The 27,547-nt window shown below is 38.8% G+C and overlaps 1 pseudogene; it reads left to right on the top strand.

Annotated features, from left to right (window-relative positions):
* The window catches only part of LOC114906190, a 56,974-nt pseudogene extending 29,903 nt beyond the window's left edge, over positions 1–27,071 (top strand).
* Positions 27,072–27,547: the final 476 nt, after the last annotated feature.

The following is a 27,547-nucleotide window of genomic DNA, read 5'->3' as shown; positions in this document are numbered from 1 at the left end:
GAAACACCTCGAATAAACAACCTAACCTTGCACCTAAAGCAATTAGAGAAAGAAGAACAAAAAAAATCCCAAAGTTAGCAGATGGAAATAAATCACAAAGAACAGATCAGAAATAAATGAAAAAGAAATGCAGGAAATGATAGCAAAGATCAATAAAACTAAAAGCTGGTTCTTTGAGAAGATAAACAAAATTGATAAACCATTAGCTAGACTCATCAAGAAAAACAGGGAGAAGACTCGAATCAATGAATTAGAAATGAAAAAGGAGAAGTAAAAACTGACAATGTAGAAATACAAAAGATCATGAGAGATTACTACAAGCAACTCTATGCCAATAAAGTGGATAACCTGGAAGAAACAGACAGATTGTTAGAAATGCACAACCTGCCAAGGCGGAACCAGGAAGAAATAGAAAATATGAACAGACCAATCACAAGCATTGAAATTGAAACTGTGATTAAAAATCTTCCAACAAACAAAAGCCCAGGACCACATGGCTTCATAGGCGAATACTATCAAACATTTAGGGAAGAGCTAACACCTATCCTTCTCAAACTCTTCCAAAATATAGCAGAGGGAGGAACACTCACAAACTCATTCTATGAGGCCACCATCACCTTGATACCAAAACGAGACCAGGAGGTCACAAAGAAAGAAAACTATGGGCCAATATCACTGATGAACATAGATGCAAAAATCCTCAAGAAAATAGCAGCAAACAGAATCTAGCAGCACACTAAAATGATCACACACCATGAACTAGTGGGGTTTATCCCATGAATGCAACGATTTTTCAATATACGCAAATCAATCAATGTGATAAACCATATTAACAAATTGAAGGAGATAACCCATATGGTCATCTCTTTAGATGCAGAGAAAGCTTTCAACAAAATTCAACACCCATTTATCATAAAAACTCTCCAGAAAGTAGACATAGAGGGAACTTTCCTCAACATAATAAAGGCCATATATGACAAACCCACAACCAACATTGTCCTCAATGGTGAAAAATTGAAAGCATTCCCACTAAGATCAGGAAAAAGACAAGGTTGCCCACTCTCACCACTCTTATTCAACATAGTTTTGGAAGTTTTAGCCACAGCAATCAGAGAAGAAAAGGAAATAAAAGGAATCCAAATCGGAAAAGAAGAAGTAAAGCTGTCACTGCAGATGACATGATACTATACATAGAGAATCCTAAAGATGCTACCAGAAAACTAGTAGAGCTAATCAATGAATCCAGTAAAGTAGCAGGATACAAAATTAATGCACAGAAATCTCTGGCATTCCTATATACTAATGATGAAAAATCTGAAAGAGAAATCAAGAAAACACTCCCATTTACCATTGCAAGAAAAAGAATAAAACATCTAGGAATAAGCCTACCTAAGGAGACAAATACCTGTATGCAGAAAATTATAAGACACTGATGAAAGAAATTAAAGACGATACAAATAGATGGAGAGATATACCATGCTCTTGGATTGGAAGAATCAGCACTGTGAAAATGACTCTACTACCCAAAGCAATCTACAGATTCAATACAATCCCTATCAAACTACCACTGACATTTTTCACAGAACTAGAACAAAAAATTTCACAATTTGTATGGAAACACAAGAGACCCCGAATAACCAAAGCAATCTTGAGAGCGAAACACAGAGCTGGAGGAATCAGGCTCCCTGACTTCAGGCTATACTACAAAGCTACAGTAATCAAGACAGTATGGTACTGGCACAAAAACAGAAAGATCTATTAATGGAACAGGATAGAAAGCCCAGAGATAAACCCACCCACATATGGTCACCTTGTCTTTGATAAAGGAGGCAGGAATGTACAGTGGAGAAAGGACAGCCTCTTCAATAAGTGGTGCTGGGAAAACTGGACCGGTACATGTAAAAGTATGAGATTAGATCACTCCATAACACCATACACAAAAATAAGCTCAAAATGGATTAAAGACATAAATGTAAGGCCAGAATCTATCAAACTCTTAGAGGAAAACATAGGCAGAACACTCTATGACATAAATCACAGCAAGATCCTTTTTGACTCACCTCCTAGAAAAATGGAAATAAAAACAAAAATAAACAAATGGGACCAAATGAAACTTCAAAGCTTTTGCACAGCAAAGGAAACCATAAACAAGACCAAAAGACAACCCTCAGAATGGGAGAAAATATTTGCAAATGAAGCCACTGACAAAGGATTCATCTCCAAAATTTATAAGCCGCTCATGCAGCTCAATAACAATTAAACAAACAACCTAATCCAAAATTGGGCAGAAGACCTAAATAGACATTTCTCCAAAGAAGGTATACAGACTGCCAACAAACACATGAAAGAATGCTCAACATCATTAATCATTAGAGAACTGCAAATCAAAACTACAATGAGATATCATCTCACACCAGTCAGAATGGCCATCATCAAAAAATCTAGAAATAGTAAATGATGGAGAGCGTGTGGAGAAAAGGGAACACTCTTGCACTGCTGGTCGGAATGCGAATTGGTACAGCCACTATGGAGAACAGTATGGAGGTTCCTTAAAAAACTACAAATAGAACTACCATATGACCCAGCAATCCCAGTACTGGGCATATACCCTGAGAAAAACATAATTCAAAAAGAGTCATGTACCAAAATGTTCATTGCAGCTCTATTTACAATAGCCCAGAGATGGAAACAGCCTAAGTGTCCATCATCGGATGAATGGATAAAGAAGATGTGGCACATATATACAATGGAATATTAGTCATTAAAAGAAACGAAATTGAGCTATTAGTAATGAGGTGGATAGACCTAGAGTCTGTCATACAGAGTGAAGTAAGTCAGAAAGAGAAAGACAAATACCGTATGCTAACACATATATATGGAATTTAAGAAAAAAAATGTCATGAAGTACCTAGGGGTATGAGAGGAATAAAGACACAGACCTACTATAGAATGGGCCTGAGGATATGGGGAGGGGGAAGGGTAAGCTGTGACAAAGCGAGAAAAAGTCATGGACATATATACACTACCAAACGTAAGGTTGATAGCTAGTGGGAAGCAGCCGCATAGCACAGGGAGATCAGCTCGGTGCTTTGTGACCACCTGGAGGGGTGGGATAGGGAGGATGGGAGGGAGGTAGATGCAAGAGGGAAGAGATATGGGAACATATGTATATGTATAACTGATTCACTTTGTTATAAAGGAGAAACTAACACACTATTGTATAGCAATTATACTCCAATAAAGATGTAAACAAAATAAAAAATGAAAAAATAAAAGTTGATTATGACTTTTTAAAAGATCAGTGATCTCCATTACTTTTATGGAGTAGAGAATTTTCAGAGGTTCTTTGCTCTCCCATTTTCACCAGTGTTACTTTGCTTACATTTTAAACATAGTTAATTGTGCTAAAGATTTCCTGAAATTATAAAACCAGTAAATGCATCAATAATTCTTATTTGAAAGACACATTTTGATAAAATTATACTATAAAATGATATAAATTAAGTAACAAATATTAAAAATTGAATGAATTTTTTTTTTTTTTGCAGTACGTGGGCCTCTCACTGCTGTGGCCTCTCCCGTTGTGGAGCACAGGCTCCAGACACGCAGGCTCAGTGGCCATGGCTCACAGGCCCAGCCACTCCGCGGCATGTGGGATCCTCCCGGACTGGGGCATGAACCCGCATCCCCTGCATCGGCAGGCAGACCCTCAACCACTGCGCCACCAGGGAAGCCCTGAATGAATATTTTTGATCTTTATACCTTTGCATTTTTTATACTATCTAAATCAACATCTAAGATGAATTTCAGGCAGAGGAATTAAAATTTAATCTTTTCTATTTTAAAATTTGACCCTGTGTTGTTCTCTTTCTCCATGTATTTTCCATAAATAGAAAATATTTTTCACAAATTTAATCCACAGTATTTCACACTGTTAGATAAGTGCCTCTCCAATTTTTTTAATTTAATTTAATTTATTTATCTTTCATACAGAAGTCTCATTCTAATTCTCTATTTTAAACATATTAGTGTAGATATCTCAATCTCAACATCCCAATTCATCCCACCACCACCATGTCCCCCTCCGCTTTCCCCCTTGATGTCCATACGTTTGTTATCTAAATCTGTGTCTCTACTACTGCCTTGCAAACCGGTTCATCTGTACCATTTTTCTAGATTCCACATATATGCATTAATATATTATATTTGTTTTTTTCTTTCCCACATATTTCACTCTGTATGACAGTCTCTAAGTTAGTTCACATCTCTGTAAATGACCCAATTTCGTTCCTTTTTATGGCTGAGTAATATTCCATTATATATATGTACCATTTCTTCTTTACCCATTCATCATTTAATGGGCATTTAGGTCACTTCCATTGACCTAGCTATTGTAAATAGTGCTGCAATGAACATTGGGGTGTATGTGTCTTTTTTTTTTAACATATTTATTGGAGTAACGTTGCTTTAAAAAGTTGTGTGAGTTTCCGCTGTATAACAAAGTGAATCAGCTATATGTATACATATATCCCCATATCCCCTCCCTGTTGCATCTCCCTCGCACACTCCCTATCCCACCCCTCTAGGTGGTCACAAAGCACCAAGCTGATTTCCCTGTGCTATGCAGCTACTTCCCACTAGCTATCTGGTTTACATTTGATAGTGCATATATGTCAATGGTACCCTCTCACTTCGTCCCAGCTTACCCTTCCCCCTCACCATGTCCTCAAGTCCATTCTCTACCTATGTGTCTTTATTCCTGTCCTGCCACTTGGTTTGTCAGAACCATTTTTTGGTTTTTTTATTCCATATATATACGTTAGCATATGTTGTTTTTCTCTTTCTGACTTACTTCACTCTGTATGACAGAACCTAGGTCTATCCCACTCACTACAAATAACTCAATTTCGTTTCTTTTTATGGCTGAGTAATATTCCATTGTATATATGTGTCACATCTTCTTTATCCATTCATCTGTCAATGGACACTTAGGTTGCTTCCATGTCCTGGATATTGTAAATGGTGCTGCAATGAACATTGTGGTACATGACTATTTTTGAATTATGGTTTTCTTGGGGTGTATGCCCAGTAGTGGGATTGCTGGGTCATATGGTAGTTCTATTTTTAGTTTTTTAAGGAACCTCCATACTCTTCTCCATAGTCACTGTATCAGGTTATATTCCCACCAACAGAGCAAGAGGGTTCCCATTTCTCCACAACCTAGCCAACATTTGTTTTTTGTAGATTTTCTGATGATGCCCATTCTGACCAGTGTGAGGTGATACCTCATTATAGTTTTGATTTGCATTTCTCTAATAATTAGTGATGTTGAGCAAATTTTCATGTGCTCTTGGCCATCTGTATGTCTTCTTTGGAGAAATGTCTATTTAGGTCTTCTGCCCATGTTTTGATTGGGTTGTTTGTTTTTTTTAATATTGAGCAGCATGAGCTGTTTATATATTTTGGAGATTAATCCTTTGTTCGTTGATTCATTTGCAAATATTTTCTCCCATTCTGCGGGTTGTCTTTTCATCTTGTTTATAGTTTCCTCCTTTGTTGTGCAAAAGCTCCTAAGTTTCATTAGCTCCCATTTGTTTAATTTTGTTTTTCTTTCCATTACTCTAGGAGGTGGGTCAAAAAAGTTCTTGTGGTGATTTATGTCAAAGAGTGTTCTGCCTATGTTTTCCTCTAAGAGTTTTATAGTGTCCTGTCTTACATTTAGGTCTTTAATCCATTTTGAGTTTATTTTTGTGTATGGTGTTACGGAGTGTTCTAATTACATGTTTTTACATGTAGCTGTCCAGATTTCCTGACACCATTTATTGAAGAGACTGTCTTTTCACCATTGTATGTCCTTGCCACCTTTGTCATAGATGACTTCACCATAGGTGTGTTGGTTTAACTCTGGGTTTTCTATCCTTTTGCATTGATCTATATTTCTGTTTTTGTGCCAGTAACATATTGTCTTGATTACTGTAGTTTTGTAGTATAGTCTAAAGTCAGGGAGTCTGATTGCTCCAGCTCAGATTTTTTCCCTCATTTGCTTTGGCTACTCAGGGTCTTTTGTGTCTCCATACAAATTTAAGATTTTTTTTCTAGTTCTGTAAAAAATGCCATTGGTAATTTGATAGGGATTGCATTTAATCTGTAGATTGCTTTGGGTAGTACAGTCATTTTCACAATTGATTCTTCAAATCTAGGAGCATGGCATATCTCTCCATCTATTTGTGTCATCTTTGATTCCTTTCAACTGTGCTCTATAGTTGTCTGAGTGCAGGTCTTTTATATCCTTAGGTAGGTTTATCCCTAGGTATTTTATTATTTTTCTTGCATTGGTGAATGCAATTTTTTCAGTAATTTCTCTTTCTGAGTTTTCATTGTTAGTGTGTAGCAATGGCAGAGATCTCTGTGCATTAATTTTGTATCCTGCAACTTTACCAAATTCATTGATTAGATCTAGTATTTTTCTAGTGACATCTTTCAGATTCTCTATGTATAGTGTCATATCATCTGAAAACAGTGACAGTTATACTTCTCCTTTTCCAAATTGGATTATTTTATTTCTTTTTCTTCTCTGATTGCCATGGTTAGGACTTCCAATACTATGTTGAATAATAGTGGCGAGAGTCGACATTCTTGTCTTGTTCCTGATCTTGGTAGAAATGCTTTCAGTTTTTCACCATTGAGAATGATGTTTGCTATGGGTTTATCATATATGGCCCATATTATGTTGATGTAGGTTCCTCTATGCCCACTTACTGGAGAGTTTTTATCTACATGGGTGTGGAATTTTGTCAAAAGCTTTTTCTGCATCTATTGAGTTGATGATATGTTTTTTTTCTTCAATTTGTTAATATGGTGTAGCACAATGATTGGTTTGCGTATTTTGAAGGATCTTTGCATTCCTGGGATAAGCCCCACTTGAAAATGGTGTATGATTTTTTTAATGTGCTGTTGGATTCTCTTTGCTAGTATTTTTTTGAGGATTTTTGCATCTTTGTTCATCAGTGATATTGGTCTGTAATTTTTTTGTGTGTGATATATTTTTCTGGTTTTGGTATCAGCGTGATTGTGGCCTCATAGAATGAGTTTGGGAATGTTCCTTCCTGTCTAATTTTTTGGAAGACTTTGAGAAGGATGGGTGTTAGCTCTTCTCTAACAGTTTGATAGAATTCACCTGTGAAACCTTCTGGTCCTGGACTTTTGTTTGTTGGAAGATTTTTAATCACAGTTTCAATTTCATTACTTATGTTTGCTCTCTTCCTGTTTTCTATTTCTTCCTGGTGCTTCAGTCTTGGAAGGTTATACCTTTCTAAGAATTTGTCCATTTCTTCCAGGTTGTCAATTTTGTTGGCATAGAGTTTCTTGTAGGAGTCTCTTATGCTGCTTATTATTTCTATGGTGTGCATTGTAACTTCCCCTTTTTCATTTCTAATTTTTTTTATTTGAATTCCCTCCCTCTTTTTCTTGATGAGCCTGGCTAAAGGTTTATCAGTTTTGTTTATCTTCTCAAAGAGCCAGCTTTTAGTTTTATTGATCTTTGTTATTGTTTTCTTTGTTTGTATTCCATTTATTTCTGCTCTGATCTTTGTGTTTTCTTTCCTTCTGCTAACTTTGAGTTTTGTTTTTTCTTCTTTCTCTAGTTCTTTTAGGTGTAGGGTTAGATTGTTTATTTGAGATTTTTCTTTTTTCTTGGGTTAGGCTTGTATTGCTATAAACTTCCCTCTTAGAAGTGCTTTTGCTATATCCCATAGGTTTTGGATCATTGTGGTTTTGTTGTCATTTTTCTCTAGGTATTGTTTGATTTTCTCTTTGATTTCTTCAGTGATCTCTTGTTTATTTAGTAACGTATTGTTTAGCTTCCATGTGTTTGTGTTTTTTCCCCTGTAATTTATTTCTAGTCTCATAGTGTTGTGGTCGGAAAATATACTTGATATGATTTCAGTTTTCTTAAGTTTACTGAGGCTTGATTTGTGATGCAAATGTGATCTATCCTGGAGAATATTCCATGCGCACTTGAGAAGTGTAATGTGCTGTTTTCAGATGGAATGTTCTATAAATATCAATTAAATCTATCTGGTCTATTGTGTGATTTAAATCTTGTGTTTCCTTATTAATTTTCTATCTGGATGATCTGTCCATTGGTGTAAGTGACGTGTTAAATTCCCCCACTATTATTGTGTTACTGTCAATTTCCTCTTCTATATCTATAGCTGTTAGCATTTGCCTTATGTATAGTGGTGCTCCTATGTTGGGTGCATATATATTTGTAATTTTTATACCTTCTTCTTGGATTGATCCCTTGATCATTATGTATTGTCCTTCCTTGTCTCTTGTAATATTCTTTATTTTAAGTCTAATTTATCTTATATGGGTATTGCTACTCCAGCTTTCTTTTGATTTCTATTTGCATGGAATTTCTTTTTCCATCCCCTCACTTTAAGTCTGTATGTGTCCCTAGGTCTGCAGTGGGTCTCTTGTGGACAGCATATATACAGGTCTTGTATTTGTATTATTCACTGAGCCTGTGTCTTTTGGTTGGAATATTTGATCCATTCATATTTAAGGTAATTATCAATATGTATGTTCCTATTGGTATTTTCTTAATTGTTTGGGGTTTGTTTTTCTAGGTGCTTTTCTTTTCTTTTGTTTCCCACTTAGAGAAGTTTCTTTAGCATTTGTTGTGGAGCTGGTTTGGGGGTGCTGAATTCTCTTAGCTTTTGCTTATCTGTAAAGCTTTTGATTTCTCCGTCGAATCTGAATGAGATCATTGCCAGGAAGAGTAATCTTGGTTGTGGGTTCTTTCCTTTCATCAGTTTAAATATACCGTGCCACCCCCTTCTGGCTTGTACAGTTTCTGCTGAGAAATCAGCTGTTAACCTTATGGGAACTCCCTTGTATGTTATTTGTCATTTTTCCCTTGTTGCTTTTAATTATTTTCCTTTGTCATAGTTTTTTGTCAACTTGATTACTATGTGTCTTGGCATGTTTCTCCTTGGGTTTATCCTGCCTGGGATTCTCTGCACTTCCTGGACTTGGGTGGTTATTTCCTTTCCAATGTATGGGACTTTTTTTTTAACATCATTATTGGACTATAATTGCTTTACAATGGTGTGTTAGTTTCTGCTTTATAACAAAGTAAATCAGTTATAAATATACGTATATCCTCATATCTCTTCCCTATTACATATCCCTCCCTCTCACATTCCATAACCCACCCCTCTGGTGGTCACAAAACACTGAGCTAATCTCCCTGTGCTATGTGGCTGCTTCCCAGTAGCTACCCATTTTACAGTTGGTAGTGTATATATGTCCATGCCTCTCTCTCACTTTGTCTCACCTTACCCATCCCCCTCCCCTTATCCTCAAGTCCATTCTCTAGTAGGTGTGAATATTTATTCCTGTCCTGCCACTACGTTCTTCATAAACTTTTTTTTTTAGATTCCATATATATGTGTTAGCATACGGTATTTGTTTTTCTCTTTCTGACTTACTTCACTCTGTAAGACAGACCCTAAGTCCACTCACCTCATGACAAATAACAACTTCGTTTCTTTTTATGCTGAGTAATATTCCACTGTATATATGTGCCACATCTTCTTTATCCATTCATCTCTTGATGGACACGTAGGTTGCTCCCATATCCTGGCTATTGTAAATGGAGTTGCAATGAACATTGTGGTACATGACTCTCTTTGAATTCTGGTTTTCTCAGAGTATATGCCCAGTAGTGGGATTGCTGGGTCGTATGGTAGTTCTAATTTTAGTTTTTTAAGGAACCTCCATACTATTCTCCATAGTGGCTGTATCAATTTACATTCCCACAAACAGGGCAAGAGGGTTCCCTTTGCTCCACACCCTCTCCAGCATTTATTGTTTGTATATTTTTTGATGATGGCAATTCTGATTGGTGTGAGATGATATCTCATTATAGTTTTGATTTGCATTTCTCTAATGATTAGCGATGTTGAGCATCCTTTCATGTGTTTCTTGGAAATCTGTATATCTTCTTTGGAGAAATGTCTATTTAGGTCTTCTGCCCATTTTTGGATTGGGTTGTTTGCTTTTTTGTTATTGAGCTGCATGTGTCCTTTGTAAATTTTGGAAATTAATCCTTTGCCAGTTTCTTCATTTGCAAATATTTTCTCCCATTCTGAGGGTTGTCTTTTGGTCTTGTTTATGGTTTCCTTTGCTGTGCAAAAGCTTTGAAGTTTCATTAGGTCCCATTTGTTTATTTTTCTTTTTATTTCCATTTCTCTAGGAGGTGGGTCAAAAAGGATCTTGCTGTCATTTATGTCATAGAGTGTTCTTTCTATGTTTTCCTCTAAGAGTTTGACAGTATCTGGCCTTACATTAGGTCTTTAATCCATTTTGAGCTTATTTTTGTGTATGGTGTTATGGAGTGTTCTAATTTCACTCTTTTACATATAGCTGTCCAATTTTCCCAGCACCACGTATTGAAAAGAGTGTCTTTTCTCCACTGTATATTCTTGCCTCTTTTACCAACCATAAGATGACCGTATGTGCATGTATTTATCTCTACGTTTTCTATCCTGTTCCTTTGATCTATATTTCTGTTTTTGTGTCAGTACCACACTGTCTTGATGACTGTAGCTTTGCAGTGTAGTCTGAAGTCAGAGAGCCTGATTCTTCCAGCTCTGTTTTTCTTTCTCAAGATTGGTTTGGCTATTTGGGGTCTTTTGTGTTTCCATAAAAATTGTGATGTTTTTTGTTCTAGTTATGTGAAAAATTCCAGTGGTGGCTTGATAGGTTGCTTAGGGATTGCATTGAATCTGCAATTTTCCTTATGTATTGAGGTGCTCCTATGTTGGGGGCATAAATATTTACAATTGTTATAACTTCTTTTTTGATTGATCCCTTGATCATTATGTAGTGTCCTTCTTTGTCTCTTGTAATAGTCTTTTTTTTAAGTCTATTTCTTCTGATATGAGAATTGCTACTCCAGCTTTCTTTTGATTTCCATTTGTATAGAATATCTTTTTCCATCCCCTAATTTTTGGGCTGTATGTGTCCCTAAGTCTGCAGTGGGCGTCTTGTAGACAGCATATATATGGGTCTTGTTTTTGTATCCATTCTACCAGTCTGTATCTTTTGGTTGGGGCATTTAATCCATTTACATTTAAGGTAATTATTGATATGTGTGTTCCTATTACCATTTTCTTAATTGTTTTGGGTTTGTTATTGTAGGTCTTTTCCTTTTATTGTGTTGCTTGCCTACAAATGTTCCTTTTGCATTTGCTGTAAAACAGGTTTGGTGGTGCTGAATTCTCTTAGCTTTTGCTTGTCTGTAAAGTTTTTAATTTCTCCATCAAATCTGAATGAGATCCTTGCTGGGTAGAGAAATTTTGGTTGTAGGTTTTTTCCTTCATCACTTTAAATATGTCCTGCCTCTCCTTTCTGGCTTGCAGAGTTTCTGCTGAAAGATCAGATGTTAACCTTATGGGGATTCCCTTGTGTGTTATTTTTCCCTTGATGGTTTTAATATTTTATCTTTGTATTTAATTTTTGATAGTTTGATTAATATGTGTCTTGGCATGTTTCTGCTTTGCTTTATCCTATATGGGACTCTCTATACTTCCTCTACTTGACTGTTTCCTTTCCCATATTAGGGAAATTTTCAACTATAATTTCTTCAAATATTTTCTCAGTCCCTGTCCTTTTCTCTTCTTCTTCTGGGACCCCTATAATTCGAATGTTTGTACATTTCATGTTGTCCCAGAGCTGTCTGAACTGTCCTCAATACTTTTAATTCTTTTTTCTTTATTCTACTCTGCAGTAATTATTTCCACTATATTACCTTCCAGATCCCTTATCAGTTCTTCTGCCTCAGTTATTCTGCTATTGATCCCTTCTAGAGAATCTTTAATTGCATTTATTGTGTTGTTCATCACTGTTTGTTTGCTCTTTAGTTCTCCTACGTACTTGTTAAACTTTTCTTGTATTTTCTCCATTCTATTTCCAAGACTTTGGATCATCTTTACTATCATTATTCTGAATCCTTTTTCAGGTAAACTGCATATTTCCTCTTCATTTGTTAGGTCTGATGGGTTTTTACCTTGCTCCTTCATCTGCTGTATGTTTTTCTGCTTCTCATTTTGCTTAACTTACTGCGTTTGGGGTCTCCTTTTCGCAGGCTGCAGGTTCATATTTCCCATTGTTTTCGGTGTCTGCCCCGAGGTTCTAAGGTTGGTTCAGTGGGTTGTGTAAGCCTCCTGATGGAGGAGACTAGTGCCTGTGTTCTGGTGGATGAGGCTGGATCTTGTCTTTCTGTTGGGCAAGTCCACATCTGGTGTTGTGTTTTGGGGTGTCTGGGGCCTTATTATGATTTTAGACAGCCTCTCTTCTAATGGGTGGGGTTGTGTTCCTGTCTGACTAGTTGTTTGGCATAGGGAGTCCAGCACTGTAGCTTGTTGGTCATTAAGTGGAGCTGGTCTTGGCGTTGAGATGGAGATCTCTGGGAGATTTTCTCCATTTGATATTTCATGGAGCTGGGAGGTCTCTTGTGGACCAATGTCCTGAACTTGGCTCTCCCTCCTCAGATGTACAGCCCTGACATCTGGCTGGAGCACCAAGAGCCTGTCATCCACATAGCTCAGAATAAAAGTGAGTAAAAGAAAGAAACAAAGAAAGAAAGAAAGAACAAAGAGAGAAGTAAATAAAATAAAATAAAACAAAGTTATTAAAATAAAAATTTATTATTTTAAAAAAATTTAAATGTAATGCAAAAAATGAATGAAAGAAAGAAAGAAGAGAGCAGCCAAACCAAAAAACAAATTCACCAGTTATAACAAGCTCTAAAAACTATACTGAAAAAAGAAAAAAAAAGGACAGAGAGAACCCTAGGACAAATGGTAAAAGCAAAGTTATACAGACAAAATCACACACAAAAGCATACACACACACACTCACAAAATGAAAAAAATGGAAGGAAATATATATATCGTTGCTCTCAAAGTCCACCTCCTCAATTTGGGATGATTCATTGTCTATTCAGGTATTCCACAGATCCAGGCTACATCAAGTTGATTGTGGAGATTTAATCCACTGCTCCTGAGGCTGCTGGGAGAAATTTCCCTTTCTCTTCTTTCTTCGCACAGCTCCTGGGCTTCAGCTTTGGATTTGGCCCCGCCTCTGCATGTAGGTCTCCTGAGGGCGTCTGTTCTTCGCTCAGACAGGACGGGATTAATGGAGCAGCTGATTAGGCGGGTCTCTCACTCAGGCTGTGGGGAGGGAGGGGTAAGGGATGCAGGGCAAGCCTGCAGCGGCAGAGGTCAACAAGACGTTGCAGCAGCCTGAGGTGTGCCATGTGTTCTCCTGGGGAAGTTGTCCCTGGATCACGGGACCCTGGCAGTGGCAGGTTGCACAGGCTCCTGGGAGGGGAGGTGTGGATAGTGACCTGTGCTTGCACACAGGCTTCTTGGTGGCTGCAGCAGCAGCCTTAGCATCTCATGCCCGTCTCTGGGGTCCATGCTGATAGCCGCGGCTTGCGCACGTCTCTGGAGTTCCTTTAAGTGGCACTCTTAATCCCCTCTCTTTGCAAACCAGGAAACAAAGAGGCAAGAAAAGGTCTCTTGCCTCTTCAGCAGCTCCAGACTTTTTCCCAGACTCTCTCCCGGCTAGCTGTGGCACATTAGCTCCCTTCAGGCTGTGTTCATGCTGCCAACCCCAGTCCTCTCCCTGGGATCTAATCTCCGAAGCCTGAGCCTCAGCTCCCAGCCCTCGCCCGCCCTGGCGGGTAAGCAGAGAAGCCTCTGGGGCTGGTGTGTGCTAGTCGGCACCAATCCTCTGTGTGGGAATGTCTCTGCTTTGCCCTCCGCACCCCTGTTGCTGTTCTCTCCTCCGTGGCTCCAAAGCTTCCCCCCTCCACCACCCACAGTCTCAGCCCGCAAAGGGGCTTCCTATTGTGTGGAAACCTTTCCTCCTTCACAGTTCCCTCACACTGGTGCAGGTCCCGTCCCTATCCTTTTGTCTCTGTTTTTTTCTTTTTTTTGGCCCTACCCAGGTACGTGGGGAGTTTCTTGCCTTTTGGGAGGTCTGAGGTCTTCTGCCAGTGTTCAGTAGGTGTTCTGTAGGAGTTGTTCCACATGTAAATGTATTTCTGATGTATTTGAGAGGAGGAAGGTGATCTCCATGTCTTATTCTTCCATCATCTTGTTGCTCCTCCAAACGCGGTGATTTTTGTCTCATCTAAATTAGTGAGTGTTTGTTTCATCTAAAAATTAACCACCTGCTGACAGAATGGACCTTGTGGTACCGCCAGGTCTGTCCTCTCCATCCACTCAGCCTGTGCAGCCACAGTTTCCCATGCTCCCGAGCTGTTGGCGTCTGTGTACCGATGCTCTCGTCTGCTGCTAGAGGGCACTCCTGGCCCAGGCGGCCCAGACTACCAGCCTCGGAGGGTAATAATGTGGTGGGGGCGGCCACAGTGACTTCTGGGATTTGTGGTCCTTGGGAAAGGATTGCAGAAGTGAAAAGTGCTAAGAGTTGCCTCTTCCCTGCCAGCTTCTCTGGATGGTTTGGACGCCCCAGATTGGCCAACCCCCTATCTTGGGAGACCTTAGGGACATTTTTGACTATAATCTCTTCAAATACCTTCTTGGGTCCTTTCTCTCTCTCTTCTCCTTCTCGGACCCCTATAATGTGAATGTGGGTGTGTTTAATGTTGTCCCAGATGTCTCTTAGGCTGTCTTCATTTCTTTTCATTCTTTTTTCTTTATTCTGTTCTGTGGCAGTGAATTCCACCTTTCTGTCTTCCAGGTCACTTACCCATTCTTTTGCTTCAGTTATTCTGCTACTGATTCTTTCTAGTGTGTTTTTCATTTCAGTTATTGTATTGTTCATCTCTGTTTGCCAGTTCTTTAATTCTTCTAGGTGTTTGTTCTTTAATTCTTCTAGGTCTTTGTTAAACATTTCTTGCATCTTCTCAATCTTTGCCTCCATTCTTTTTCTGAGGTCCTGGATCATCTTCACTATCATTATTCTGAATTCTTTTTCTAGAAGGTTGCCTATATACACTTTATTTAGTTGTTTTTCTTGGATTTTATCTTGTTCCTTCATCTGGTACAAAGTCCTCTGCCTTTTCACTTTTTCTATCTTTCTGTGAATGTGGTTTTTGTTCCACAGGCTGCAGGATTGTAGTTCTTGCTTCTTCTGTCTGCCCTCTAGTGGATGAAGTTATCTCAGAGGCTTATGCAAGCTTCCTGATGAAAGGGACTGGTGGTGGGTAGAGCTGGTGTTGTTCTGGTGGGAAGAGCTCAATAAAACTTTAATCTTATTGTCTTCTGATAAGTGGGGTTGAGTTCCCTCCTTGTTGGCTTTGTGGCCTGAGGCATCCCAGCACTGGAGGCTACAGGCTTTTTGGTGGGGCTAATGGTGGACTCCAGGAGGACTTATGCAAAGGAGCACTTCCCAGAGCTTCTGCTGCCTGTGTCCTTGTCCTTGCAGTAAGCCACATCCACCCCATGCCTCCGCAGGAGATCATCTCCTATGTGGTCACTGCTCCTTCCCTCTGGGTCTCATGCACCCACTACTTTGTGTGTGCCCTCCAAGAGTGGAGTCTCTCTTTCCCCCAGTCCTGTTGATGTCTTGCAATCAAATCCCACTAGCCTTCAAAGTCTGATTCTCTGGGAATTCCTCCTCCCGTTGCCAGACCCCCAGGTTGGGAAGCCTGATGTGGGGCTAAGGACCTTCACTCCAGTGGGTGGACTTCTGTGCTATAATTGTTCTCCAGGTTGTGCATCATCTGCCCAGTGGTTACGGAATTTGATTTTATTGTGATTGAACCCCTCCTACCATCTCATTGCGGCTTCTCCTTTGTCTTTGGTTGTGGGGTATCTTCTTTCGTGAGTTCCAGTGTCCTCCTGTCGATGATTCTTCAGTAGCTAGCTGTGATTCCAGTCCTCTTGCAAGAGGGAGTGAGTGCACGTCCTTCTACTCCACCATCTTGAACCAATTGCTCCCAGTGTCTCTCCAATTTTATTCCAGTTGTCTCATGTACAAATATCCCTGCCTCTCACAGGACTAAAAATTGTTAAGTTCCAATCCAAATACTCAAATCTAAGTACTTTCATTTAATTTTTCTTACTCCACAGTCCCTTGGGTCCCAGAATACATAGCAGAATTCTGCATTAAGTAGATAATGGTACCTAACAGTGGCCACAGATGCAATTTTCACCTCTCCATTTGTTGGAAATACTATCAGCTGTTTCCAAGGAAATGTTGTTTAACCTGCTCTGAAGTGGAAGTTTAGGGATAATGTGTACTAGGTTTTCCTTGGGAAATTGGTGGGAGGAACAGTGTAACATGGACAGAAAACCTAGAACCCTGGCAGTTTGAGATAGTCAGGTTTGCTTTGTGGAGGTTCTAGAATCCTAGAGTAGGAAGTAAAAAGGGGCAATATATGAAACCTTTGAAAGTATATCATAATAGGTATTGTCCTCATTCTGATCTCAATAGACATTGTTGTAACTCAATAGTCAGTCACAAACTTTTTCTTAGCTGCCCCCAGTATATTAAGAGACTTGCTGGCTTCAGTAGGGATGAACATCAGGTTAAAGCTGGAAACTAGTACTAGAACTACTACAAAAATGCCCTACCAGAATGGTTCCCTAAAAGTCTTATAGCTCAAAATCCTTTTTAATTACTTAGAAAACAGAACAAAAAGAACTGAGTTTGGAGAAAGCAGATTTTTTAAGTATTACATTTATTTCAATATTTATTGAATCTCAATGCACACAGAAATATACCAGGCACAATTGTAGGGATTAGATAGAAGAAACCGATACAGATGAAATGACGTGGAGCCTCTACCCTCTGGGAGCTTACACCTAAGAAAGGGAAATTTAATACAAAAAGCAATCACACACAAGACAAAATGTGGGAATTGCCTATGAAAGGTACCAGCATAGCACTCCAAAGAGGAAGTGAAGAGTTGAGAGACACAGGATCATTTGAGATGGACCATGAAGTATGGATAGGATTGTCAACTAAGGTGAGTATAGACATTACATGTTGGAAGAAAAAGGAATCCAGAGTGACGTGTGCATTGAGTACCTGCAGGGGAGAAGTGAATAAGACTTGGAAACTAGTTGAGGACAGATGAATAAGGACCTCAAAAGCAAGAATAGTTTCTATTTTATTCTGTAGGCCATGGGAAATCACTGGCTGATATTTTTAAAGAAGGGAAGTGGTATGAATGAAGTTGCACTTTAGGAAATTTAGTCTTAAGGTCATGTGCAAAAGCAATTACAAAGCTGAGTGGTAGAATGCAGGGGAGACAGCAATGAGACATCTGGTGACACACTGCAAGGGTTTGGACGATAGTAATTTAGGGCAGAGCAACACTGCAAAACAAGAAAAGTTTGGTTTTTGTTCCAGTGTGCCCTAGTCCATCACCTTCCCCAGGCCTCTACTCCTCTATATCTATTGTCATCTCATCACATAGCATCTAGTGAAACCTATCCAAGGTTTCTCTCCTTCTCCTGGAACTGATCTACTCTCAACCCCAGGGCCTTTCTTCATTCCCAGTAGCCCTGGGCCTTCCTTTCTGTTTTTAGCACCTAATCATAGGGTGTTAGACCTCAAGATCATGCAATCAGGCTAATTTGACTCTAGGCTATTTGACTCCAGGCTATTTGACTCCAACTTTTTAAATTCTGTACACCATGATGAGGAAACTCAGATAGGAAAGTGACTTGCCCAAAGTTGCATGTAGAGTTAGGGGTTGAAAAAAAATGCTGGGGGAAAAAAGACTGAAGGAATTACAATCATTGCAATATTCCTTCCTCTGGATTACACTGTCAGGTCCTCAAGCTGTTACTCACCTCTGAGTAAACTTTAGGCAGCAGCATGTTTGGTTGGTAGCATCTGGTTAGATTCAGCCCTGTTTACCAAGTTGTACTCAGAACTGCCTGTGCCCTCATCCCCTTCCAGAAAGACTACTCGATCCCTAGTTAAAATTAGTCCCCAGCTGTCAGAAAGGTGGTACATAGAAACAGCCTCAGAAGGGAGCACTGTTGAGAGAAGAAGGCAAAAATGGCTGGGATCTGGGGGAAATCAGATTACTGAAAGCAGTGAGTAAAAAGGGGGCTTTTGGAGCCTCTATCAGACATGATATAAGGGAGTAAATGGGTGCCTGGTAAAACATATATTTAAGAAAGCATGAAGGGGTTTGATGAGAGGAAGGATGGGATAGTGGACTGGATGGAAAAGTATGAAGGGCACAATTAGGTGTAGAGAGAAATATGTAGGAGTAGTGTAACTAATAGCTTATGGCAATTATTCTCAGAAGAATCGTATTACCAAACAAATTGTATGCTGAGCCTCTTCCAAGAAGAATACAAAAAGAGTGGCATTTTACTAATATAAATCTAATCTATAGATGCAAATCTTTAATTAATTCATATTACAAAGTTAATCAAAAGTTAAGGCATTACTGTACTCCAATATGTTAAATTTGATACATAACACCTGTATTTGAGGTTTTTGTTCACTCAAAACTTACAAATTTTTAAAACTGCAAACAAAACCTTTTTGGGTGGTGACGTGGCAGATTGTGTGCTGAGAAAGTTCGTGCAGGGTGCAAGAGAAGGGGGGTTTGCACTGTTTTGACTTCATTGGAATCAAACATCAACTTTGTCTGTGGCTCCTCCTGCTCCCACCAGCTCTCCTTCAGCTTCTGCTGATTCAGAAGAAAGAGGCTGTATGTTATCGTGCTCAGTTGTTGAGAGAGAAAGAAAGCAACAATAATGCTAACTGATGCTGCAGCCATGTGGTTGACAGGGTCTTGGTGCCTCAGACGGGTGAGAGGACTAAGCCTCTGAGGTGGGAGAGCCGAGTTCAAGACACTGGACCACAAGAGACCTCCTGGTCCCATGTAATATCAATCGGCAAGAGCTCTCCCAGTAATCTCCATTTCAATGCTAAGACCCAGCTCCACTCAATGAACAGCAAGCTCCAGTGCTGTACAGCCCATTCCAAACAACTAGTAAGACAGGAACAAAACACCACCCATTAGCAGAGAGGCTGCCTAAAATCATAATAAGGCCACAGACACCCCAAAACGCACCACTGGCTGCATTCCTGCCCAACAGAAAGACAAGATCCAGTTTCATCCACCAGAGCACAGGCACCAGTCCCTTCAACCAGGAAGCCTACAAAACCCACTGAACCAACATTACCCACTGGCGGCAGACACTAAAAACAACAGGAATAACGAATATGCAGCCTGCGGAAAGTAAACCCCAAACACAGTAAGTTAAGCAAAATGAGAAGACAGAGAATTACTCAGCAGATGAAAGAGCAAGGTAAAAACCCACCAGACCAAACAAATGAGAAGGAAACAGGCAGTCTACCTGAAAAATAATTCAGAGTAATGATAGTTAAGTTGATACAAAATCTTGGAAATAGAATGGAGAAAAAAAAAGGAACATTTAACAAGGACCTAGAAGAACTAAAGAGGAAACAATCAATGATGAAAAACACAGTAAATGAAATTAAAAATTCTCTAGAAAGAATCAATAGCAGAATAACTGAGGCAGAAGAACGAATAAGTGACCTGGAAGATAAAATAGTGGAAACAACTACCACAGTGCAGAATAAAGAGAAAAGAATGAAAAGAATTGAGGACAGTCTCAGAGACCTCTGGGACAACATTAAACGCACCAACATTCGAATTATAGGGGACCCAGAAGAAGAAGAGAAAAAGAAAAGGACTGAGAAAATGTTTGAAGAGATTATAGTTGAAAACTTCCCTAATATAGAAAAGGAAATAGTCAATCAAGCACAGGAAGTGCAGAGAGTCTATACAGGAAAATTCCAAGGAAAAACACGCCAAGACACATATTAATCAAACTATCAAAAATTAAATACAAAGAAAAAATATTAAAAGCAGCAAGGGAAAAATAACACACAGGGAATCCCCATAACGGTAACAGCTGACCTTCCAGCAAAACCTCTGCAAGCCAGAAGGGAGTGGCAGGACATATTTAAAGTGATGAAAGGGAAAAACCTACAACCAAGATTACTCTACACAGCAAAGATCTCATTCACGTTCAACGGAGAAATTAAAACCTTTACAGACAACCAAAAGCTAAGAGAATTCAGCACCACAAAACCAGCTTTACAACAAATGCTAAAGGAACTTCTATAGGCAAGAAACACAAGAGAAGGAAAACACCTATAATAACGAGCCCAAAACAATTAAGAAAATGGGAATAGGAACATACATATTGATAATTACCTTAAATGTAAATCGATTAAATGCTCCCACCAAATGACATAGACTGGCTGAATGGACACAAAAACAAGATGCGCATATATGCTGTCTAGATGAGACTCACTTCAAACCTAGGGACACACACAGACAGAGAGTGAGGGGATGGAAAAAGATATTCAATGCCAAAGAAATTAAAAGAGGGCTGGAGTAACAATACTCATATCAGATAAACTAAACTATAAAATAAAGACTATTACAAGAGACAAAGAAGGACACTACATAATGATCAAGGGATCAAACCAAGGGGAAGATATAACAATTATAAATATTTATGCACACAACACAGAAGCACCTCAATACATAAGAAAAATGCTAACAGTGATAAAAGGGGAAATCAACAGTAACACAATCATAGTAGGGGACTTCAACATCCCATTTTCACAAATGGAAAGATCATCCAAAATGAAAATAAATACGGAAACACAAGCTTTAAATGATACATTAAACAAGATGGACTTAATTGATATTTATAGGACATTCCATCCAAAAACAACAGAATACATATTTTTCTCAAGTGCTCATAGAACATTCTCCAGGAGAGATAATATCTTGGTCCACAAATAAAGCCTCATCAATATAAGAAAATTGAAATCATATCAAGTACCTTTTCCAACCACAGCACTGTGAGACTAGATATCAATTGCAAGAAAAATATGTAAAAAATACAAACACATGGAACCTAAACAATATGCTACTAAATAACCAAGAAATCACTGAAAATATCAAAGAGGAAATCAAAAAATACCTAGGACCAAATGACAATGAAAACGCAATCAGCCAAAACATATGGGATGCAGCAAAAGCAGTTCTAAGGGGAAGTTTATAGCAATACAATCCTACCTCAAGAAACAAGAAACATCTCAAATAAACAACCTAACCTTACACCAAAAACAATTAGAGAAAGAACAAAGAAACCCCAAAGTTAGCAGAAGGAAAGAAATCATAAAGATCAGATCATAACTAAATGAAAAAGTAATGAAGGAAAGGATAGCAAAGATCAATAAAACTAAAAGCTGGCTCTTTGAGAAGATAAACAAAATTGATAAACCATTAGCCAGACTCATCAAAAAAAAAAAACAAAAGGGAGAAGACTCAAATCAATAGAATTAGAAATGAAAAGGAAGTAACAACTGACACTGCAGAAATACTAAGGATCATGAGAGATTACTACAAGCACATACAGGCCAATAAAATGGACAACATGGAAGAAATGGGCAAATTATTAGAAAAGCAAAACCTTCAGAGACTAAACCAGGGAGAAATGGAAAATATGAACAGACCAATCACAAGCACTGAAATTGAAACTGTGATTAAAATCTTCCAAGAAACAAAAGTCCAGGACCAGATGGCTTCACAGGCGAATTTTATCAAACATTTAGAGAAGAGCTAACACCTATCTTTCTCAAACTCTTCCAACATGAATCAGAGGGAGGAACACTCCCAAACTCATTCTAAGAGGCCACCATCACCCTGATACCAAAACCAGACAAAGATGTCACAAAGAAAGAAAACTACAGGCCAATATCACTGATGAACATAGATGTTAAAATCCTCAACAAAATGCTAGCAAACCGAATCCAACAGCACATTAAAATGATCACACACCATGATCACATGGAGTTTATCCCATGAATGCAAGGAATCTTCACTATACACAAATCAATATGATAAAACCATATTAAGAAATTGAAGGAGAAAAGCATATGATCTTCTCAATAGATGCAGAAAAAGCTTTTGACAATATTCAACACCCATTTATTCAAAAAGCCCTCCAGAAAGTAGGCATAGAGGGAATTTTCATCAACATAATAAAGGCCATATATGACAAACCCACAGCCAACATTGTTCTGAATGGTGAAAAACTGAAACCATATCCACTAAGACCATAAACAAGACAAGGTTGCCCACTCTCACCACTATTAATCAACATAATTGTGGAAGGTTCAGCCACAGAAATCAGAGAAGAAAAAGAAATAAAAACAATCCAAATATGAAAACAAGAAGTAAAATGTCACTGTTTGCAGATGACATGATGATATACATCCTAAAGATTCTACCAGAAAACTACTAGAGCTATTCAATGAATTTGGTAAAGTAGCAGGATACAAAATGAATGCACAGAAATGTCTTGCATTCTTATACACTAAAGAGGAAAAATCTGAAAGAGAAATTAATGAAACACTCCCATTTACCATTTCAACAAAAAGAATAAAATACCTAGGAATAAATCTATCTAAGGAGACCAAAGACCTGTATGCAGAAAACAATAAGACAGTGATGAAGGAATTTTAGGATGATACAAAGTGATGGAGAGCTATACCATGTTCTTGGATTGGAAGAATCAACATTGAGAAAATGACTATACTTCTCAAAGAAATCTAGAGATTCAATTCAATCCCTATCAAACTACCAATGGAATTTTTCACAGAGCTAGGGCAAAAAATATCACAATTTGCATGGAAAAACAAAAGACACCTAATAACCAAAACAATCTTGAGAAAGAAAAACAGAGCTGGAGGAATCAGGCTCCCTGACTTCAGATTATACTACAAAGCTACAGTCATCAAACAGTATGGTACTGGCACAAAAACAGAACTATAGATCAATGGAACAGAACAGAACACCAAGAGATAAACCCACACATATATGGTCACCTTATCTTTGATAAAGGAGGCAAGAATATACAATGGAGAAAAGACAGCCTCTTCAATAAGTGCTGCTGGGAAAACTGGATAGCTACATGTAAAAGAATGAAAGTAGAACACTCCCCAACACCATACACAAAAATAAACTCAAAATGGATTAAAGACCTAAATGTAAGGCCAGACAGTATAAAACTCTTAGAGGAAAACATAGGCAGAACTCTCTATGACATAAATCACAGCAAGATCCTTTTTGATCCACATCCTAGAAAATGGAAATAAAAACAAAAATAAAGAAACAGGACCTAATGAAAATCAAAATCTTTTGCACAGCAAAGGAAACCATAAACAAGACAAAAAGACAGCCCTCAGAATGGGAGAAAATATTTGCAAATGAAGCAAGAGACAAATGAGTAATCTCCAAAATTTACAAGCAGCTCATGCAGCTCAATATCAAAACTACAAACAACCCAATCCAAAAATGGGCTGAAGACCTGAATAGACATTTCTCCAAAGAAGATATACAGATTGCTCACAAACACATGAACGGATGCTCCACATCACTAATCCTTAAACAAATGCAAGTTAAAACTGCAGTGAGGTGTCACCTCACACCAATAAGAATGGCCATCATCAAAAATCTACAAACAATAAATGCTGGAGAGGGTGTGGTGAAAGGGAACCCTCTTGCACTGTTGGTTGGAATGTAAATTGGTACAGCCACTATGGAGAACAGTATGGAGGTTCCTTAAAAAATTAGAAATAGAACTACCATACCACCCAGCAATCCCACTACTGGGCATATACCCTGAGAAAACCATAATTCAAAAATTGTCATGCACCAAAATGGTCATTACAGCTCTATTTACAATAGCTAGGACATGGAAGCAACCTAAGTGTCCATCGACAGATGAATGGATAAAGAAGATGTGACACATATATACAATGGAATATTACTCATCCATAAAAGAAACAAAATTGAGTTATTTGTAGTGAGGTGGATGGACCTAGAGTCTGTCATACAGAGTGAGGTAAGTCAGAAAGAGAAAAACAAATACCGTATGCTAACACATATATATGGAATCTAAAAAAAAAAAATGGTTATGAAGAACCTAGGGGCAAGACTGGAATAAAGAGGCAGGTGTAGAGAATGGACTTGAGGACACAGGGAGGGGGAAAGGGAAGCTGGGACAAAGTGAGAGAGTGTCATGGACTAATATATACTACAAATGTAAAAGAGTTAGTGGGGGGCTTCCTTGGTGGCGCAGTGGTTGAGGGTCCGCCTGCCGATGCGGGGGACACGGGTTCATGCCCCGGTCCAGGAGGATCCCGCGTGCCGCAGAGCGGCTGGGCCCATGAGCCATGGCTGCTGGGCCTGCGCGTTCGGAGCCTGTGCTCCGCATCGGGAGAGGCCACAACGGTGAGAGACCCGCGTACCGCAATAAAAAACAATAAAATAGCTAGTGGGAAGCAGCCACATAGCACAGCGAGATCAGCTCGGTGCCCTGTGACCACCTAGAGGGATGGGATAGGGAGGGTTGGCGGGAGATACAAGAGGGAGTCGATATGGGGATATATGTATATGTATAGCTGATTCACTTTGTTATAATGCAGAAACTAACACACCATTGTAAAACAATTATACTCCAATAAAGAATTTTTTTAAAAAAGCAAAACCTTTTTAGGCTTTCTAGATCATTTTTATGAGACCCAAGAATCCACAGAATGTACCTTAAACCACCAGCTTAACATGTACTTTTCCTTGGGTAATTCACCATTTAATAGGGAATTCCAAAGAAAAGTCTTCAAGAATTGAATTAATAAATGTTTAAAGGAGAAATTTCAGACAGTAAGCCTCTCAAAAAGTGTCAAAGGCCCTGAGGGTAGTGTAGGTTGCCGATAATTTGATAACAAACGTCATATTAAATATTATAATTTTACATTTAAAAAATAAAATGGATCCTATTGCTTTGTAATATAGAATACAAAAATAAAGTCTGGCAAAATGTTCTTGGCTAGTGGTGTATATGAAAAAGATAGGACATAATCCTTAACATGGAGAGTAATGACCCCTTGTCAAAAAGCCATATCAAAATCCTGGTGGGCATATTAAATTTTTCTCATTATCAACTAGAAGCATGGGATTTTTAAAGGATGAAAACACTATAGCATACAAAGTTCTTAATAATAGCAAAACAATAAGAGGACATATAGACTCCAGATCTCTTTTGTGTAATACAAACTTCTCTTTTACCTAAACTGAAAGAGTTAGATGAGGCTTGGCAAGAGTTTCTACCACTAAAGCAGTTCTTAACATGAGTCGTAGCTTCAGGGCATATCTAACCTCTTTGAAATTGTATGCAAAGTTTCATGTACATATATGTACATTTTTTTCTGGGAAGAAGGTCCACAACTTTTGTCAAAGTCACAAAAGGATTTGTGCTCCTCCCCCGCTGAAAATACAGCTTTAGAGCCACAGAACTTAAAGATCTCAGCTCCAGGAAAGTTACATGTAATTCCAGGGTGTATGGTTTGTAAAAACAAAGGTGGAAGGTTATTTGGAAGGAGGTAAAATATTCTTAACGAAAAAGCATTAAATTTGATAAGGTTTCGAGAGTCCATGATTGCAACATATGACCATCCAAATTAACATGAGGTGTTCATGTGCCCCTGAGGAAAGGGTTTATATGGAATGTAACTATGTGCAAAGCAGTATTCAGGGAACAAGATTATGTGCTGGAGGTGAGGGCTCAGATAATAAGATAGACCTGGTACTCCAAGAGCCCACTTAAGGCAACTTTCTTAATATATACATTTTAGCTACATTGGTTTCTGAAACCAACCAAATTTTTAAAATCAGTCTTGACCCAACATTCAATTACTGATGTGCATTACTATAGCACCATCTTGTGGAATATAGTTGAAATTCATGCATGTCTTTAGGTGGCTGCTTAGTCAGTGGTTCTCAAAGTGTGTTCTGTGAACCCCTGGGGGTACTTAAGGCATATTCAGGGAGACCATAGGGTCAATGCTATTTTCATAATAATACTAAGATGTCATTTGCCATTTTAAATGGGTTGGATTTGTACTGATGCAAATGGTGGGTAAAACTATGTATACTTTAGCATGAATTATGGCAATGGTCCCAAATTATACTATTAGTCATTGTGTTCTTCACTGCTATGCATCTGAAGGAAACCAAAAGCTTGTTATACTTACGAGTATCCTTATGAAGTAGCAAGAAAAAAACTGGGGAGTCCAGGCCAAAGGACTCAATGTACAGGAATTCACTTTGTCAATTTTTCTTGTAAGAAATCCCTCCAAGAACTGAGGAATCTCTGCGAGTAGCAGACATTTGTGAGCATCACAGATAAGAGGCTTGTGTTTTAATATGCACTCCTCCACCCATTAGCTTAAAGTTTCAAGGGTTTTTATCTCTATAAAGAGGATATTACTAGGAGTTGCTGCATTGAGAAGTTGTGAGGATTAAAAGCTGCATATAATGGCCTGGTAAATACTGCCTCTTCTAGTGTCCTCTCTTCCTCCCTGTGCTAAAGTTTAGCAAAGAATTTAATCTTCACAGAAACCCTATGAAGTTGATATTTTCCTCCTCTTTTTCAGATGGAAAAACTGAGGCCAGGAAAGATTCAACTCTCTCACCTGAAGTCACACAGCAATGTGAGTGGTAAAGAGGGCTTGAACCCAGGCAATTTCACTCCAGAGGAGTAAAAGTCTCCTGAAATTTCTGACTGTTAGAACATGAAGAAAGCCAGAAAGGAGGAGGAGATTGCACAGTTAGCTGGAGTCTAGAAAATGATGAAGACATGACACAAGATAGAAAGGGATAGTAACTCTTTATGAAAAATGGATATACAGCCTTAAAACAGAATGTGGACCTAAATACTCAGAATCACACCACTTTGGAAGATTTATAACAAAAATAGTATGAATGTAGTTAATAGTTGTAATGGAGTTGTGAGCTGAAGAGCCATGTTGGTGCTAGCAAAATGGCAGAATTCCTATAGCATAAAAGTTGTCTTGCAAGAGCTTTATTGATGTCTAAGAGTTTAATGATGTCTAAAGAAAATATGATAATTCCTCAGCCACCTGAAGGACAGTGTTATAGCAACTAATCAAAAAGAAAAACCACAGCCTCTCCCCGTCAGTCTTTTTTTTTTTTTTCTTGCAGTACGCGGGCCCCTCACTGCTGTGGCCTCCCCCGCCGCGGAGCACAGTCTCCGGACGTGCAGGCCCAGCGGCCACGGCCCACGGGCCCAGCCGCTCCGTGGCATGCGGGATCCTCCCGGACCGGGGCACGAACCCGCGTCCCCCGCATCGGCAGGCGGACTCCCAACCACTGTGCCACCAGGGAAGCCCCGCCTCAGTCTTTTTTTAAGATTTTTTTTTGATATGGACCATTTTTAAAGTCTTTATTGAATTTGTAGCAATACTGCTTCGGTTTTATGTTCTGGTTTTTTGGCTGTGAGGCATGTGGGCTCTTAGCTCCCTGACCAGGGATTGAACCCTCACCCCCTGCATTGGAAGGCAAAGTCTTAACCACTGGACCGCCAGGGTAGTCCCCCACTCAGTCTCTATTTTCCACAATGGT

Source organism: Monodon monoceros, unplaced genomic scaffold, assembly GCF_005190385.1.
Source record: "Monodon monoceros isolate NGI ecotype Baffin Bay Population unplaced genomic scaffold, NGI_Narwhal_1 Super_Scaffold_22, whole genome shotgun sequence".
NCBI lineage: Eukaryota > Metazoa > Chordata > Mammalia > Artiodactyla > Monodontidae > Monodon > Monodon monoceros.
The sequence above is the reverse complement of the archived record's forward strand: the minus strand, read 5'-3'. Positions and strand labels throughout refer to the sequence as shown.